This window comes from Strongylocentrotus purpuratus, unplaced genomic scaffold (genome assembly GCF_000002235.5).
Source record: "Strongylocentrotus purpuratus isolate Spur 01 unplaced genomic scaffold, Spur_5.0 spur5_scaffold_10, whole genome shotgun sequence".
Lineage (NCBI taxonomy): Eukaryota > Metazoa > Echinodermata > Echinoidea > Camarodonta > Strongylocentrotidae > Strongylocentrotus > Strongylocentrotus purpuratus.
In genome coordinates this window covers 26,943,096-26,960,037 of record NW_022145595.1, presented here as the reverse complement: position 1 = coordinate 26,960,037, position 16,942 = coordinate 26,943,096, and positions in this window count along the sequence as shown.

Here is a 16,942-nt window from a genome sequence, read left to right as displayed (position 1 = left end):
TTGTCTACTTGTCCTCGTTTGTACTTGTTATTACAAGCATTCGCAGTGAAGTTGGCCATGTGAACGACTAGCGCTTTATTAAATGTCATGATAACTATATTATGAATGAAAACAAAAAGCTATGAAGTCAATACCAGTATTCAATTGACTTAGCTATACCTTTATGTGAACATTCCCAGCTCAGAGAGGAAAGAGGGGGTGGTGAAAAGGAAAAGGAAACAGTCCATTTATAATCATAATCATTTTGTAGTTTGTACCCAATGTTTTCAAAGGCAACGTAAGCGTGTTTGTGGTATATACTAAAAAACACCGAAGTTTATTGCTGGTATAAATTGACATGACGATAGGTTTTATGGTTTGCTTTCTTCTTCTTGTAACAGGATTATTGTTGTGAATCTACCTACTGGTACTTTCTGGTTTATGTTGATGCATTAATATTCAATTCTCTTGTTCAGGTGTCATACAGACGTATTTAAACTTTAATATTTCACAATAGCAATTAGTTTCATCCCTCCATTATCAGGATTTAGCTTGGTAAGTTGACACTGAAAATAAATTATAGATCAAATTGAATTTAAGCATACGACTGAGAGAAAACACTGTGTAAAATATGTTGTATTGAGAAACAATCTATCTGTTATAAATGTAATGCTTCCTGGTTCACATCCCGCTGGTTCCAAGATTTTTTTTCTGACTTGTTTTTCAATACAGATCGATCAATCGATCTTATTTACTGGGTGTAAGCCACAAATATGTTTAAATAATCTATCTGTTGTTGTAAGGGTATTTTTCTAAGGGTGTTTACATGAGTAAGAGAGTCCAAGCAGAAAAAACAATAATATTCCGTTATTATGCGCTTCCAAAAGATCTTAAAAATCATTACACCTGTCAGTCAGGAGACAAGTAGCCCAATGTCATATGAGTTCTAGCCCAGAACAATGTGGGAACGTTCACATATTTTTCGAAGTGACAGATATCATACACATCATATTAAGATAACAGTGTTAACCTGTACACTATCGTATTGAGTCTTGGCAACATACGATTCTTCTACCTCCTACCTCGCATCAGCCAGGGGTATTTATTGCAATAAATTGCATCCAATTTACTCTGACTTCCACCTGCTATTGTGCCTGTATTCGGCCAGGAATTACTTCTATTTTTCTTGTGATTAGCTCTTCTCTTGTTTAAGTTGAGTCACCGCTGTTTTGAAGCATGCAGTTAGTAGGTGGGGGATATGAAATGAATCCGGACAGGTTGTAAGGTTGCGTGTTTTTAGCTGTAAGTGTTGAAAGTTAGTTTATCTTTGTAGAGTACCATGCCTCACGATATGACATAATACACCAAATAATGGGTAATAATAATAATAATAATATTTAATTTTTAATTTTTTATATATCTCTCATATATCAACCCCTGTTCAATGTTCATATAGAGTGCTGGTAAATGATTACATGATTAATGATATTTATGTGTCCATACTGCACAGTAAATATGAAATATACTTACATCTGACAAATACTATGAATAAAAGCATTTTTTAATAATATTTACGATATGAGACACTATAGAAGTGAGTTGGCAATTCAAATAAATGTATAACTCTTGTAGATAAAGTAGAGGGTCGTATACTTGAAACATTTTCTAAATGTTACAATATGATACCAAAGAATTGAAATATACTTTACGAGATCGAATAGAGATACAGACATTCACCTCTCCCCAGTTTACAAGCTGTAGTTATACCCAACCGTCTGTAGCTTTTTAATCATTTATAAAGACCTATCATTACAGTACAGTTTGTTGTGAACCAAACTGTCGAACAGGGCCTAATCCATGTTAATACTACCGGGAGCTCGTGGGCAAAGCGCACGATTGATGCGTCTGACATTCTCCAAGATTTGGCCAGGATTTGGCGTGACTGTTATGCTTGTCGATTCGATCGATCATAAGGGAGGAATATACCAACCTTTTAATCAAATAATATTTCAGACGTATTAAGGTCGATTAATATTTGAAATATGTCTCGTATCTTCGGAAATCTGCTTGCCTAGATTTTCCACGAATTCATGCAATGTCTGTAATAAAATACGAAATACAAGTATCAGGGTTGATATATATCCATGATACCCTTATCTGAGACAGACGATATTATATTATCTTATTCTCATAATTCTCTAATTTGTTTTAATGGCGGCACAACAATGAAACACATCTGTAGCTTTTATAAAAAACAAGTTTTGAAGACGTCGGTAAACCATTAAATGACCTTTTTCTTGAAATGTTATATCGGTCAACCTACAAAAGAGTTTTTGTTGGAATCTATAGACAAATAGTCATTATAAATCTTGTTTGAAACAAGCATGCCGTCCTGACATTCAAGGAATCATATATTTAAGTGTTTATTACAGTATGGAAGTTGTTCATCAAGTTACATACAGACTGATGTTTTTTCTCTGTTTTTATTTCGTTCCTTGTTTTTAATAACAATAAGAGTTCAGTATTATTTTCACGAAATTACTAATGACACATATTATATTACAAGGCTCTTTTCTTTGAGTTTAAACAAGATTACGGACTGTTGTACGTGGGGAAAATTTTAACCATACGAGTTACTATCTGTGATTAATTTATATTTGAAAAATCTTGTTTTGACGGATCGTTGGATTGTATATGTTAATTGTCCAAAATGCATGCATCTGTACTCTCTAGGGAACCACTTATGGCCATACCATAGGACCGAGACTGCAGGTGGCCGTCGAACCATACTTGTGGCATTCTGTGAGGGCATAAAATCACTCTAAGAGGTCTGCATCGGCAGATGACCTGAATTTGAACTTGACTAGATTCACTTATCATTTATGCCATACCATTCTCATTTAATGACATAAAACGTCGCCTCATCTCACTACCAGCTCTAGGTCACTCTCAGTTTCAGGGTGATCTGGTGAATTAAAGAAGAGCGAAAAGGATCGGGCGATGCACTATATCAGTGGATGAAAATGCAGACAGACAAAATGCAAACTAAACATTAGATAACTTCATTTGAGAATGTTTACATTATAATAATTTATATATGATGGTATTATGTAAGAAATAAATTGCCAAATAGACTTATCCTTGTTTTCAGTAAGACCTACGCGAAATGGAAATTACCAAGGGAAATCCTCGATACTCTTTTTTGCTATAATTATGTATGATGCCTCTGTAGGGTTTTTATTTTCGAAATTGAGGCGACAAAGCCTTTATACCTGCTACGAAAAAATAGGCGCCTTGAATATTCCATTGGATGTATATGAGTACATAAGAGAAATGCCGCTAGTATTATAATCATGTTAAAAAGATATTGATTTTTTATGAGACTTAATGAGACTTGATAGACATAATAAAAACAACACTGTAATACCCATAGGATTATTCACGTTGTGCGCAATAAAATGTTTTAATATTAATATCATCATTATTATTATCATTATTGTAATATCATTGTTAGTTATTATTAGCATCATTATTATTAGTTTTATTATCGTTATTATCGTTATCATTATGATGATGAATATGATGACAATGTTCGTGATCATCGTTATCATCATTATCATCATTTTCATAATAACAGTCTAAAAATTCCAGATGTTGCAAAGTAATGGTATGGTTTGAGTAATGGTCAAATTGCCAAGACACCGAATTATATAATCCGGTAGAATTCGTAATGATTATATTATGTGTGCGCGAAAATGTGTGGGTGGGTGTGTATGGGGCGTGGGTGGTAGTGTGCGTGCGTACGATATTTATTCTTAGAACATCAATCTATTAATAGCCTATAATTCAAAGTTTATATCAATGAATTATGAATCTGAACTTGACCACGACCTAAAAATCTGTCTAGAGTCAATTGTTGAACACATGATTATTTTCGTTAGAGTTCTCTTCTAAGTTGCTTACTTGCATCCATGGGTGCATATAAACGATGTTCTGCAAGTTTAAAATGATTTAATGAAAGGATGTCAGAAAGAGGAAACCACGCATGGATCACAGATTTAAACAACTTCTCTTAATCTTATCTGTTACGTACTTGCTCCCATTCCACTTGTAACATTAAGTGATGTCTTCTAGCTTCCGAGAGGGATTTAGCTTCCACAACAAACGTCAAAAACACCATACGCCGGGCATCAATCTTCTGAAGGGGCTGGATTCTCCTTCAGCTGAGGCTTCTATACTGTATAAGACCATGAATCAGCAAACCAAGGTCAAAGGTTAAAATGGAAAAATATTTCATATTCATTCTATGAACTATCATAGGAATATGTGTGTATAGGCGAGTCCAACCGACAGGTGGTTCCTTTTCCTTCTTGATGTTGGTAAGATCTTGGTGACGTTGAGCTTCTCCTGGCCTTAATCCCCTCCTAAAACCGCGGGAATTGAGAGTGCTAGGATTTGCACGTATATGTCAGTTTATATAACCAATTTACGTATGTTTGACACCAGCATCGTTAGGGTTCTGAAGGGCGATGATGCAGAATTGATAAATCACCACTACCCCCACATCTAGGCAACTATTGGACACTATTTCACCACAATGCGTCACGCAAACCTCTTGATTTATTTGTGTGTTTTTTTTTTTTTCGTATCGAGAAAAGGCTTATGTGTCCTTAAAGCATTACACTAAGTCTCAATCTTGCTACTGGAACCTTGAAAAGCAACTTGATTTCTTGATGGTTCGTCCGACTTTTGATAATATTTGTATGCTATGTTTAAGTCAAAGAACAGAGTTCAAAGCTTCCTATCCACTACGACGAGTGCAGAATATGTGTATTCCATGTCTCCTCCTCTGTTGTGTTCAATGTATTATGATCTGTATTTCTAAAGGGGCCCCTCGAGGACTTGTTCTGGTCGTGAACTTGCCTTTTACGACATTCTCTGCATGCCACAGAACTCGGCGGCAAATTAAGCACGAAATTTGTATGTAAACTTGAACAGGGCATCACTGACTTGGTCCCATACATCAGCTTTTGTGCAGGTGCGCAAGATCGTTTTCAGCCAGGCACGTTACATATTTCGTAGTTCTGATCACGTGACATCCACCTGTTACAACATGTAAGATTCAAATTGCATCGACCTATTTCCACCGTTTGTGATATCTAAGACATTGACAGGATTTGACGTGAATAAAAACTAGCATAGTTCAGTCGAAACAACTTCATGTTTCGGTTAACTGGACATATATTGCTGATCCGTGTGTGGTATATGTAACTATACCAACAGCATAGTTACGTTATAAATATGTCAGATGAACGCACTTTGTTGGTATTGAAAACAGTAACAGAAATAAGGTTTCTCGAGCTTCAATGGCATCAATTGATAGCTTATGCATATATCTAAGTCTATATTTTCACGCATTTTTTAATCAAAATTAATGAAATAATGATTATTTCATCGCAACAATAGTGACAAGAGAGCAACTGAAAGTCACAGTCCGATGTACCACAATGATATACATGTATAACTAATGAAAAGGCCAAAATCTACTTTTAAGAAAGGTAGTTCCATACAAAAAAAATTATAATTATATAGTTATAAATTATAATCATAATAATGACCAAAATCATTATTTATTTCCTCCAATGACTCCATATGCAAGAAATAGCGCTGGATTTAAAATATATCCGTTTCATGATCCAAATGTTATTTTTCTTTCGCGCATCTTGTGAAAAGGGGTACATTTATTAATTGCATTATTCGTTTTTTTGATAATTCGATGTAAAGGGGGTATAATATAAATTGCATAAAGAATAGATAATGTAATAATGAATAACAGGGTCAATCTAAGAGCAGAAAGAATAATTAAACATCTCAGAGCCTATACCTATTTTATCGTGACCTAGAAGATGATGACCCTTGTAAATCAGAACCAATCTCTCTCTCTCTCTCGCTCTCTCTCTCTCTCTCTCTCTCTCTCTCCCGGTAGAACATAATATTGAAAGTGTTGTGTCTTATATCCACCATCATCAAAAGCTAGTAGCATGGGCAATAATAATCCTTGATGTTATAGTTTCAGAGAAAATGCAATTTAATTATGACGTTCACTCCTTCAGTTAACCAAGGCCTACCCTTGTGATTTCTAGGTATGTCTTTCTAAAATAGAAACGGTCGCCCCTCGCGAGAACAATTATTAGTAGCACATGTGTACCTTGTTGTTTAGGAATTAGCAGCAATTAATCTACAATACCGAATCCTAAGTATGTCGAGGGCATTTTGGGGTATTTAGTCACTAGTGAATGATTGTTGTGCTTGTATCATTATTAAGAAACTTCAAATGCACGTCTCTGTATAACAAAATGAGTTTGCTATTAACAATGCACTCTGCGAGCCTCATAATAGTCAGTTCCTGTCAAGCGCATAGTCACATAGCGATATAACGTCTCTATGCGCTTCCAAAGAACTGGATATTATTACTGTATTGGCAGTCGCCCGAGTAAGTTTTTTATCTAGCATTTGTCAATTTGATGCTCATTTAGATACCTCATGTCTGTGATTGTGTTATCTGTGAGTATCATATTACAGACTGATACGTGAATAATGAACGCACTGCAGTAAGTTGGCCACACAAGTCTGTTTTGAAAAGAGAGTCATGTCAGAAGTAATTGGTGATTATCACTGCTCGCTCCTAACCCTAATGAGATAATGTGTAAGATGCTAACCGTGATTTCGCTCAGGTTGATTGAGGTAGACCGAAATAGAATAGGGCTGGTGGAAGAAAGGAGAGAAAGCGCGGGGTCTGGTTCGACTAGGGTGCAATTAGCCAGGGGCTATACCGCGCAATGGTAGAAGCACACGTATTAATAGATGTATCTGTCAAGTTAGTTAATTGAAATTGATTAGAGAGATAACATACCCGTTAGCTATGTGGGCTGACCGTGCGGACATATCGAATGTTTCGTGAAGGGTCGTTGGGTTCATGAGCGTGTTCTTCATTTTAAACATTATACATGTAGAGGTTCTAAGCCGAAAACAGGATTTCTTTACCTCAGTCTATAACATTCTTCCTATACTCCGTCTCTCCCTTTCCGCTTTTCTCTCTCTCTCTCTCTCTCTCTGTTCGTCTCCCTCTCTCTCTCTCTTTCTGTTTATCCCTCTCCCTCTCTTTTCTCTGTCTGATCATTTTTTCTTCTCTTCATCACATTTTGTGTCGCGTTATCTCTATTCCTTCTCCTCGTTTCTTTATCCATTTGTACGCATACCTGCATATTTCCTCATCTCGCCGTTTGTCTGATCACAGCGTTATCGTTTATGTCCACATCAAAAAATATATATAAAGCATGAGATGCTACTTGACGTATTATCAATAGTTTGGCGTTATGTTACATAATTAAGAGGATTCATAATGCTTACAAGGGCACCCGAACACCACCTGTTACTGAAAACCTTCCCAAGATTATATCAACCATAACAGTCGCTGAAAATCCATAGTTTTCCATAGTTGAATGGCCTTAATTACTTCGTACAACTTTTGTTGCGCATTGAATGTAATTAGCCATGAACATTCATCTTTTCAGGATGCTCCATAAAAGGGTTATTGGGGCACAAGAACTCCAATAGAAACATTACCGCCATTGCTCATGTGTGAATTTGAGAGGATGTTATATTGATTACACGTCCATGTTACTCATAAGGCCGTACGTGTACAAGCATGCAGAAATCGCGTCGACATTGACGCGAAGCAAAATCAATGAAAAGCCCTCGCAATACCGACATAGTCTGACAGATATATACATAGTCAGAGTGGTAACATTTACGCAATTAATTAAAAACTTACCGGGTTTGGTGTTTGTCTAGACGCCGCTAGCTAGGGATAATGAAAGTAAGACACTCTGGGTCACACTCATTTATTGACAGGAACAAAACCAAGCTGGGTTGAGTGAATCCTGTACTGTAGAGTATATATAGGGAAAGGACGGTGAATACCATCCATAATTTCTAAAAGCTGTTGCAAATTTCTTCATTAATTTAATTGTTTATATGAGTGTAAACTTTCTTTCTCATCAATCTTTCATTAACGCTTTTCTTTACTTAATATACCTTTACCGTACGGATAAAAAGTATGGGATTTCTGTCTTGTATGTATTCGTTTTTATTCCTTATCCAAACTTTGGATTTTGTTATTTTTTTCTCGATGATGTATACGAAGTGTTTTAAAGTGTATCTTACATGTAACCAATGTGATTCAAATCATCAGTCTGTTTCTGGTACGCCTCTGCTTTCTATAATATGAAAATCTGAATTATGATTTATAAGAAAAATATTGAACTTTAACTTCAATATCTACTATCTGCTAGATTTCTGTTGGGGCTTCTTTTTAGATGTATGTAATTTTCCCATTATGGCGATCCCATGTTGATAATATTATAGTTGGTATTCATCAATATGAAATAATTCACGTTTCAGCAAGGTATATTTATCACGTTTGACTTTGTATTTTCGTAAGAAAAATACGATACAAACCAACCGAAACAAGATATTGCTTTATAATAATTTAAAGCACTTTACATTAAAATCAATTATGATGATTACGTGCCGCTAAAACTGAATTTATTTGATGTGAAATTTCAGACGAATTGCAACGCAAGCAAGCAATGCAAAGCCGAGTTATCTTCCACGGTTATACATCATTCTCATTTGCACTATTCAATTATTAACGCGATGGCGTAATTGCAAGTGGAGTTCATTACTACAGCGGCGAACACGTTGTGCGGGGATTCCCTATTCATAAATGATATATTTATAACTATGACTCTTTCGCCCAGGGTAATGATGAAATTATGAGTGTAGTCGAGGGAAAGTACTATTTAATGATATCCAATGCTATATTTGTCAATCTGATGCGATTTAGCCACCTTTGCTATACCACGTCATCTACCGTAGATCGTAAACTATTCATTTATTCAAGGCGTGTCGAGGCCTGTGTGTGGTGGCGTGTCGTAATATCACCGGCTTTCTGATGAATTGTGATGCCATTAGCTGATCAAATCCTTTCAATACACGCCTATCCATTAAAGGTTCACACTCCCGATTTCATTTTCGAGAGACTAGCAGATGGGTTCAGGTGGTTTCAGGTAAATTCACAAAATATTTTATTGTCTTTACATTAATTAAGCATCTTTCTCTGTTTTCCCCTCTCATATAGTTCTTCTATTTGAATGCTCTGTAAGATAAAGAAACGGGTGATTTGCAAGTGAATTACACAGAACTACGTTATATCATGGACCTACTCTGTTCATGGTTATATTTACTGTGTTAGTGGTAGATTGCTAAAGCCCAATTGCACTAGTTCGGCCAGGAGGGATTAGACCTCCCTTCATGGTCACTGACAGGTGGTTATCTCATTAAATCAGCTTCAATTAGCATAAGAAACAGGGGATCATGGGGGACCAATGGTCACCAATTAGGCATTGTTTGCTATATAGAGGGCGCAAGTAGCTATAAGTAGTGCCGTGGGGCTTTAAGAGGATTGTCGAAATGAGCAAACATGCTTAAGCAAAAAAAAGGTACGTCACATTTTCCGGAAGTGATATTGGAATGCTGAACTGTTCAATTAAAACTGTACTGATTATTCATTGATAGGAAAATCGAGGTGGTTCTTCCGTTTCGCCAACTATCCAACTTGATAGACAGATAAGTGTGGAATAAATTTTAAATATAGAAACATTTCAGACTTGGGAGTGGGCGTATTGACACAGAGGTATCGCCAACCCAAATCGAGTATGGGTCCAGAAGGTTTGAGTAAAAGGTTTCTACATCGTAACGTGCACTCTGACATTTTACTCGAAGCGACTGGTCAGCACTCTGAAGTGACATCGTATACATGATAATCGATAACTGGTGGAAGCGGGAAAATGAGGATGACGTCACGATTTAGACCTTGTCGTCTGCTCTGAGGTGTCTCGCGTATGGATAATTAAAACAATTGGACGGACGATCAGCAAACACTTTATATTAATATATAAACGTATGACTCTACGGTGCATCTTGAATGTCAATGATAACGCCCATGTGACTCGTTGCCTCGTATTGCGTAATTTGAACATCATCATTACCAACGAGTGGGACTATATAAAGCATGAAAGTTGAAGGATTGTTCAGCATTGGCTGCGAGTGAACCGAAGAGAGGAATTCAGTCTCGCCATATCGTCCGTATAACCATCAATGTCAATCGAAAGTGATTAAAGATTGAGAGGAATAAAATCACGTCAAAAAGAAAACAAATCTCACCCTATATTCCTCGAAGGTAATGCAATGAACCCAGAAAGTACGTTTTCGTCCCTTTCTCCCTTTACTGCAGACGGTACGTCCCGGGCAGGAAGCGTTACCGTAAACCGTCGATAGCTCGAGGCGTTGTGTGTATAGGACGCTAACACGCTGGTATCATCGTGCATAGATGTCGTGATTGATCTACAATGCTCTGTTTTCTCAAGTTCATCGTCAAAGGAGTGTTTAAAAAGTCATCTCGGTAATGAGCCGCTATTATTGAGCCCGCGGGAGGTTCACGGGAGGGGAACTTTGTCGTTTTGGGGACAGGAATGTCCTCCCCTTGTCTTAGATATCCACATATTGCTCCTAAAATACCCCCTTTTTCTACCAACATTAGAGTCTTGTAAATATTTAGAGAACTCTGTATGAGCGATACTAAAGACGCGGAATACGGCCGAATGAAACTAGATCAGAATCTCTTGAAGGGCACTGAGAGGCGAATGAACTAGGAGTGAATCATTCAATTCACCTCTTAATCTTATACCAGTAGATTCGTGACTGCATCTTCAGAATCCCATATTGGAATACATTGGTATCAACAGACTTAAACGACTGGTAAGTAAAAATAAGAAGGACTTATCAAATGCGTATGCATTTTACATTTGTGTTGTGAATAAATTGGCCTGTATCATAAATATTTGTGTTTCTAGCAATTATATTTTATTTGCTTGACAGAAGTGGTGTTCGCCGTAGAACAAATACCTTTAAAATACCAAGATCTAGATCTCATCGAGGAAGTCAAAACGTATATCTCATCACGCGAGCGATAATCTATTTTTATATAATCAAGTACTGGTGAAAGCGTTTCCATTCTTTCACAAAAATTAATGTTTAAATGTTTTCAGCTTCGTTGATAATAATTGTTACGCTTTAGTCTCTTTCTAGCTTTACAATCCGAGTCCATCGTACAAAACATTTCTCATATTACTCGTAAAGAAAAAGAAAGGATGACTTTATGATCCGTAGAGAGAAATGACTCACACCACCCCCTCATCGACACGAAGTCGAGCTGGAAGACAATAGAAGGGCAGCCAAGTTGACATTTAAAAACCGACCTTTTTAGCTAAAAATCGACGCGAGAATAATAGAAACCACTCATATTGCTTGGCAATATTTATCATGGATTAGGGTATCAGACGGAGGGTGTAATAATATTATTCTTTTCTTCTTGCAAGTATTATGGACTCTTGTTCTTGAAGAGGTAGAAAGGAAAAGAGATGATTTTTGTTTGGTAAAGAGCCAGTAGGGCCCTGTCAATCCAGATTAATGTCCATACTAAATACCCTTCTAAAGGACATCTTTTGAAGGAAGTCACGTGTCAAGATGAAGTTCAAGTGTAAGCCAGCCCTGTTTCTTTACCTGACGTTTGCTTCATGAGCTTTTGAATTATCTGAACAATGTAATCGTGAAAAAGTTTTAAAGTTTATTCGAATAATGGCATTCATGTCAGCTTACTGTGTGTTCGTGCAGGATCTAATGGTGGATAACCAATGGATAAGATGTAAGGAACGTTCGATATTCAGATATTTGACATCTGCATCACGTGAAAGAGGGAGTTAATATCGCAAATTAGAATTTTATTTTCTACCATGCCATTTCATAAAAAACTTCGGACGAACTGTCTTCGCATTATTTTTAGGAATACATTGTGTAACCTACACATTGACATTAATTTTAAAAGGGTATCAGAAGATTTGTCTTACTGTGTATAGCCTAGGTTTGATATTGTCTTCAGTTCTAATGCTCCAGAAATCATATGTGTTATTCGCTAGAAATATTGTTTCGACATGTCACTTGTCATAACAGATTTCTGATTCCTCAGTCATCATAAGAGTTCATACCTTATTAAACTTCATACCACTTCGAAAGTGATGGTTGTACAATTGTTTTGTAGAAAAGTTCCCGTGGTAATAGACACTGGTCAAACGTTAGTTGACCGCTGGCTGGAGGAAACCCCACCTTGACCAAGCAGCTTGACATGTTTTCCTTCGAAACTGAGATTAAAGATCGTCCATTTCCTCGGTATGTTGAAAGAGAACGCTAGGGGGCGTCCCAGACGACTGATGTATAATATCTCGAGGCGATGCCATTGTTTTAAGTCTTATGCCATGTTTTGTTTACTCGCCATTGGAATTCGGTAAATGTTTCCTGCCAAACAGACAGGAGAGTGGGGTCAACGTGTTCGCTTGTCACTTAGCATTGGACAACCCTTTTATTTTTTAAAGGAAAATCACCAAATTTAGAGATTATTTCATGAGATGAAAGTGATAATTATGATGCAAAAATGTACATAATACACATTTTGAGTAATACCACTGAAGAATAAGATTCGTGTGATTTCTTTTGATTTGAATACAAGTATTATCAAACTAGATTTTCGGGATCTCCTAAACCAATCGTTGTTGATGTACTGTTATAGATAAGTCTCTTTTTAAGATGTATGGCATTTTCTAAAAGAAAGTCAGTTTCTTTAAGTGGGAAAATGTAAGTTAATGCGTGGAGCGGAAATTCGCTTTTTTTTTTTTTTTTCATGTTTGTAATTTTTATCTTGTTCATTCAAACTGCTTTTAACGAATATTCCCATTAATGTCTTTTTAAATCATAAAAATGCAATTTCGAAGGATTAATTGCATATCCGAAATAGCCAGCTATGGGAACACTCCTTTAGATTGTAGGCCGCATTTCGACGTCACCCAAGTAGAGTGGTATCAAGGGAGAACCTTTTCTCAGAGATAACAATCATCCCCTCCTTCACATTCATCGGTTTGAGATGGGACAAGTGTCTGAGATCGGACGGACGAGCGTCTCACCACTGGAGCATAGAAAGGCGGTTAAGTCTGAATGCGGAGATGTGCATGGTGGTTGTATTGGAGGCGATCTGTCCGAAGTTCGTTACCCGGTCATGAGCCTTTTACACTTCCTCTGCGCCTCTCCTTCGCTTGCTAGTATGCTCTAATCAATAAGAGTTTATGAAATATATCAAGTTTATTGCCAAGATTGGGTGTAGGTTTCATGAAGGTTATAATGTGATGTTCTATTCTTGATGAGAGCATGCTGGATTGATCTGTCTATGTAGATATTATGAAGCGATTTTTCACCAAACACGTGATGCAAGAAGAGGAAGAAAGAACAAACTAAGGTGTATCATATATTCTCATCTGGACCCCTGTCATCATGCAATTGTAATTTGTTTTGTTTGTTCTTGGTTAGGTTTATGTTGGATTTCCTTGTTCATGTTTAATATCGAGATTTTATGCTGTTGTATACTATATATCATTCGAACTTTCTGCAGACTTCATGATCTGCCTGCCAAAATTCCATGAGAAGCATCAAAGCTAGAGTATTATAAATTGTATTCCACCTGGTATGTACTTTATTACAAGCCGCATATTCTCTTGCTCTTTAATATTCCCGAGTTAGTTTGACAGGGTTTGCTTTAATACTGGTGAGGTTTAATTTTGTATCTACAGAACGTACTTGTCACCTCAAACTTCGAAGTGCAGTTGTGGTTCGTGTATTCTCTATAATTATATTGCATAAATAGGCGATAGTTATTACTGTTCTGATATTGGGTTCAAGTCTAGTTGTTAAGTTTTCGTTTAGTTTGTTCACTCAGGTGAATCATCGATTTGTTCATTGCCTGGTTGACATGCCATTACAAAGTCAGGTGATGGAGGAGGTTTTCACCCCTCCTCTATCCTTTCATTTCTGAATATACCACTTTTGGTAACTATTTTCACAAGAAACATCTTTAACATAATAATTAAACAGTATTCATTCTGATGTGGAATTGAAGTCAAAAGTATACATATTAAAATTGACTAAACTGCTACCCTTAATTCAGGAGAAATAAACGAAAAGTGATCTCAGCTAAATATTCAAAGGCCCACTTTAATATATTCGTGTACAATAACTTTCCATTCAATTCTTCCTTTTTTAAACAATTTTCCCCGTATTTTTCATATGCTTGGAATCTGGGTCGGAATCCTTGAATAAAAACACACAAACACTTGTCGATGAGTTGTTTGAATTGATCAGTAAGCACTGGACATCTCTCAAAAACAACATGTTTTCGTCATGGTTTTTGCAAGTACTCTTAAGCCATCTTCTTCGGAGACATCGGGATGGTTTGTCTGAGGAGGAGAAAAAGTGCCGGTGATGCTGGATGGAGAGCAAGGAGAAGTCGATCACCTCTATTATAAAATCGTGACTGGATATCAACGAGGGAAACTCTCTGTCTCTCTCTCTCTCTCTCTCTCTCTCTCGCTCTCCTTTGTATTTCTTTGCTTTCATCTCCTGAATACACCCCCTCCATCTCTTTGTTTCTCCATCACCCACTCAATCTCACCCCCCTCTCTCTCTCTCTCTCTCTCTCTCATTACAAAACTCCCTATCAACATTTTACCTGCCCCACCAATTCCCTATTTTTGTCAGCTATTCCACAATGCGCCCTCTCTCTCTCTCTCTCTCTCTCCTTATTATTTCTATTTTGTTGATGCCGAATTCACACTACCTCAATCCAGAGGCCTGCTTTCTTGACCAAAACCCCAAATTCAAAATGGCGGCGGCATCCAGACCACTCATCTCAAGGTTGGCAGACGACAAACGACAAAAAGAGAAGCATGGCCTGGTTTCCTTGGCGACACTTTCCCGCCATTTCGAGAGTTTGAAGTGGCCGGATGTGTGATCTGCAGCGCCGATCATCAGCCTACAGCCCGGCCGAAATGTCGGGCTATATATAGGCCGCCGTCTCCAGCCACATTTGTCTCCATTTGAACTTTTCTAGATAATGATTATACATTAACGATATGCGTATCCAGACCAAAGGCATAGAATTTCACACTTTTCACAAATATCAGAAGCCATCTTCTTGTATGTCATGATTATTTTCCGTCTGTTCTGTTTGTTGTCTCCTTATCAATCAATGAAATGAAACGTCATCAATATTTTGTTTCATTCCGAATCTGATTTGCTAATTATTTGACAGTCCTTCCCCTTCTCTCTCTCTCTCTCTCTCTCTCTCTCTTTCTCAATCTCCCACATTTTAAAAACAAAGCTGAATCTTGAGGTATTGTGTATCCTCATCCGTTACCTTCTCCTTCTTCATGCATGGGTATTCCCCTACGGCATCATTAGTTAGCCATTGCACATTCTATATTTGGGTTGTTAGCTGTCGGGCATGACTTACGCAAGACCACCAGAAACCTGCCGAGTATGCGCCACCAAGTCCCATTCGAATCATCAACTCTGATTAATGTTTATAGACAAGACACTAAACGACACGAATTCATCATATATATTTGAGCTTAATGTCCTATCACATGATATATGCATCTCCTTGCTCTATGGTAGTGTGTGTGGGCGGGTGGGAAGTGGGTGTTCGTGTTCGTGCGCGCGTGTGTGGTGTGTGAAGTGTTACGTCTTCAGAAGATGAGGCGACAGGAAGAAGCGATGTTTCATATAGTACTATGACTGGTGTCGATAATTTGTTTCTTACTGAAATATATATTAGCTAATCTTTAAAAAAAATCATATTCCTGAACATCTTGGCAAGACTTTCAAAGAGCTTTTAGGGCAGAAATAAGACAAATCATATATCTTATGTCCATGGTAGGAAACGTGATTGTCGATGCGTTAGGATGTGGCATTAAATAATATTTTAAAGATCACAATAACATCCAAAGTCCTTTGGAAGCTCAAAGGGACATGCTATGAGCTATAACGGTATAATTTTTATTAACAACTGCCAGCATATAAATTAATGAAACTGTTGAATTTTCTATTTCGGTCATGTGAAGGGATATTAATTTAGCTATATTAATTAGTATACAAATAATGTATGGTTATGAGTTCAATAGTGCGAATATTTTCATGAGTTGAAAGATTAACATTCTATTCAACGAGGCGTCAGCCGAGTTGAATAGAATTAATGTTAATCTTTCAACGAATGAAAATATTCGCACCATTGAACGAATGAAAAACATTCATTATTTGTTTTATACAACATATCGAAGAAGATCTAATAGAACGTTAATCAACAAATTATGCTTTACTCCTTATATTAAAGATAAATTCAAGTTGGATTCAAGCCTTCTCGATTACATTCAGATTGCCTTCGCGTCAGATACACGCAGGGATACGCGCGCGCACGGCAGAGAGGTACGCAGTCTGCATATAACCAAAAATGCACGGCGCATATAACCAAAAATGCACGACCGTGCAATATACCATCTATTTAATATCATGTGACCAACAATCCTCCAATCGAAAGACAGGGATCCACGTAGGTGTTGTATAAAAATGTATAGTGTGCGTAGGACTTCATCATGATGTGTTCAATTCATTAATTGAAGCGGTGGTAAATGGTTTTAAATCCATTGTCATTAGGAGTTATAGAATGTAAAGGTTCTATTACCCCCTTTGTACTGCTCTAAATTAGATTATGACTGCACGATAATGAAACCAGTCAATGTTGAACATTGGGAGCACTAAACGTCATCTTTCAAAGAGCTCCTGAACTTTGAAGCGGTTAATGGCATTATCCTATCCTTTATTAAGGCATTATCTCTGTCTTTTCGGAGGCTTATCTGAAAGCTTAAAAAGCTGTGTAAACTTGGAAACCTGCCCATCCTTTCCT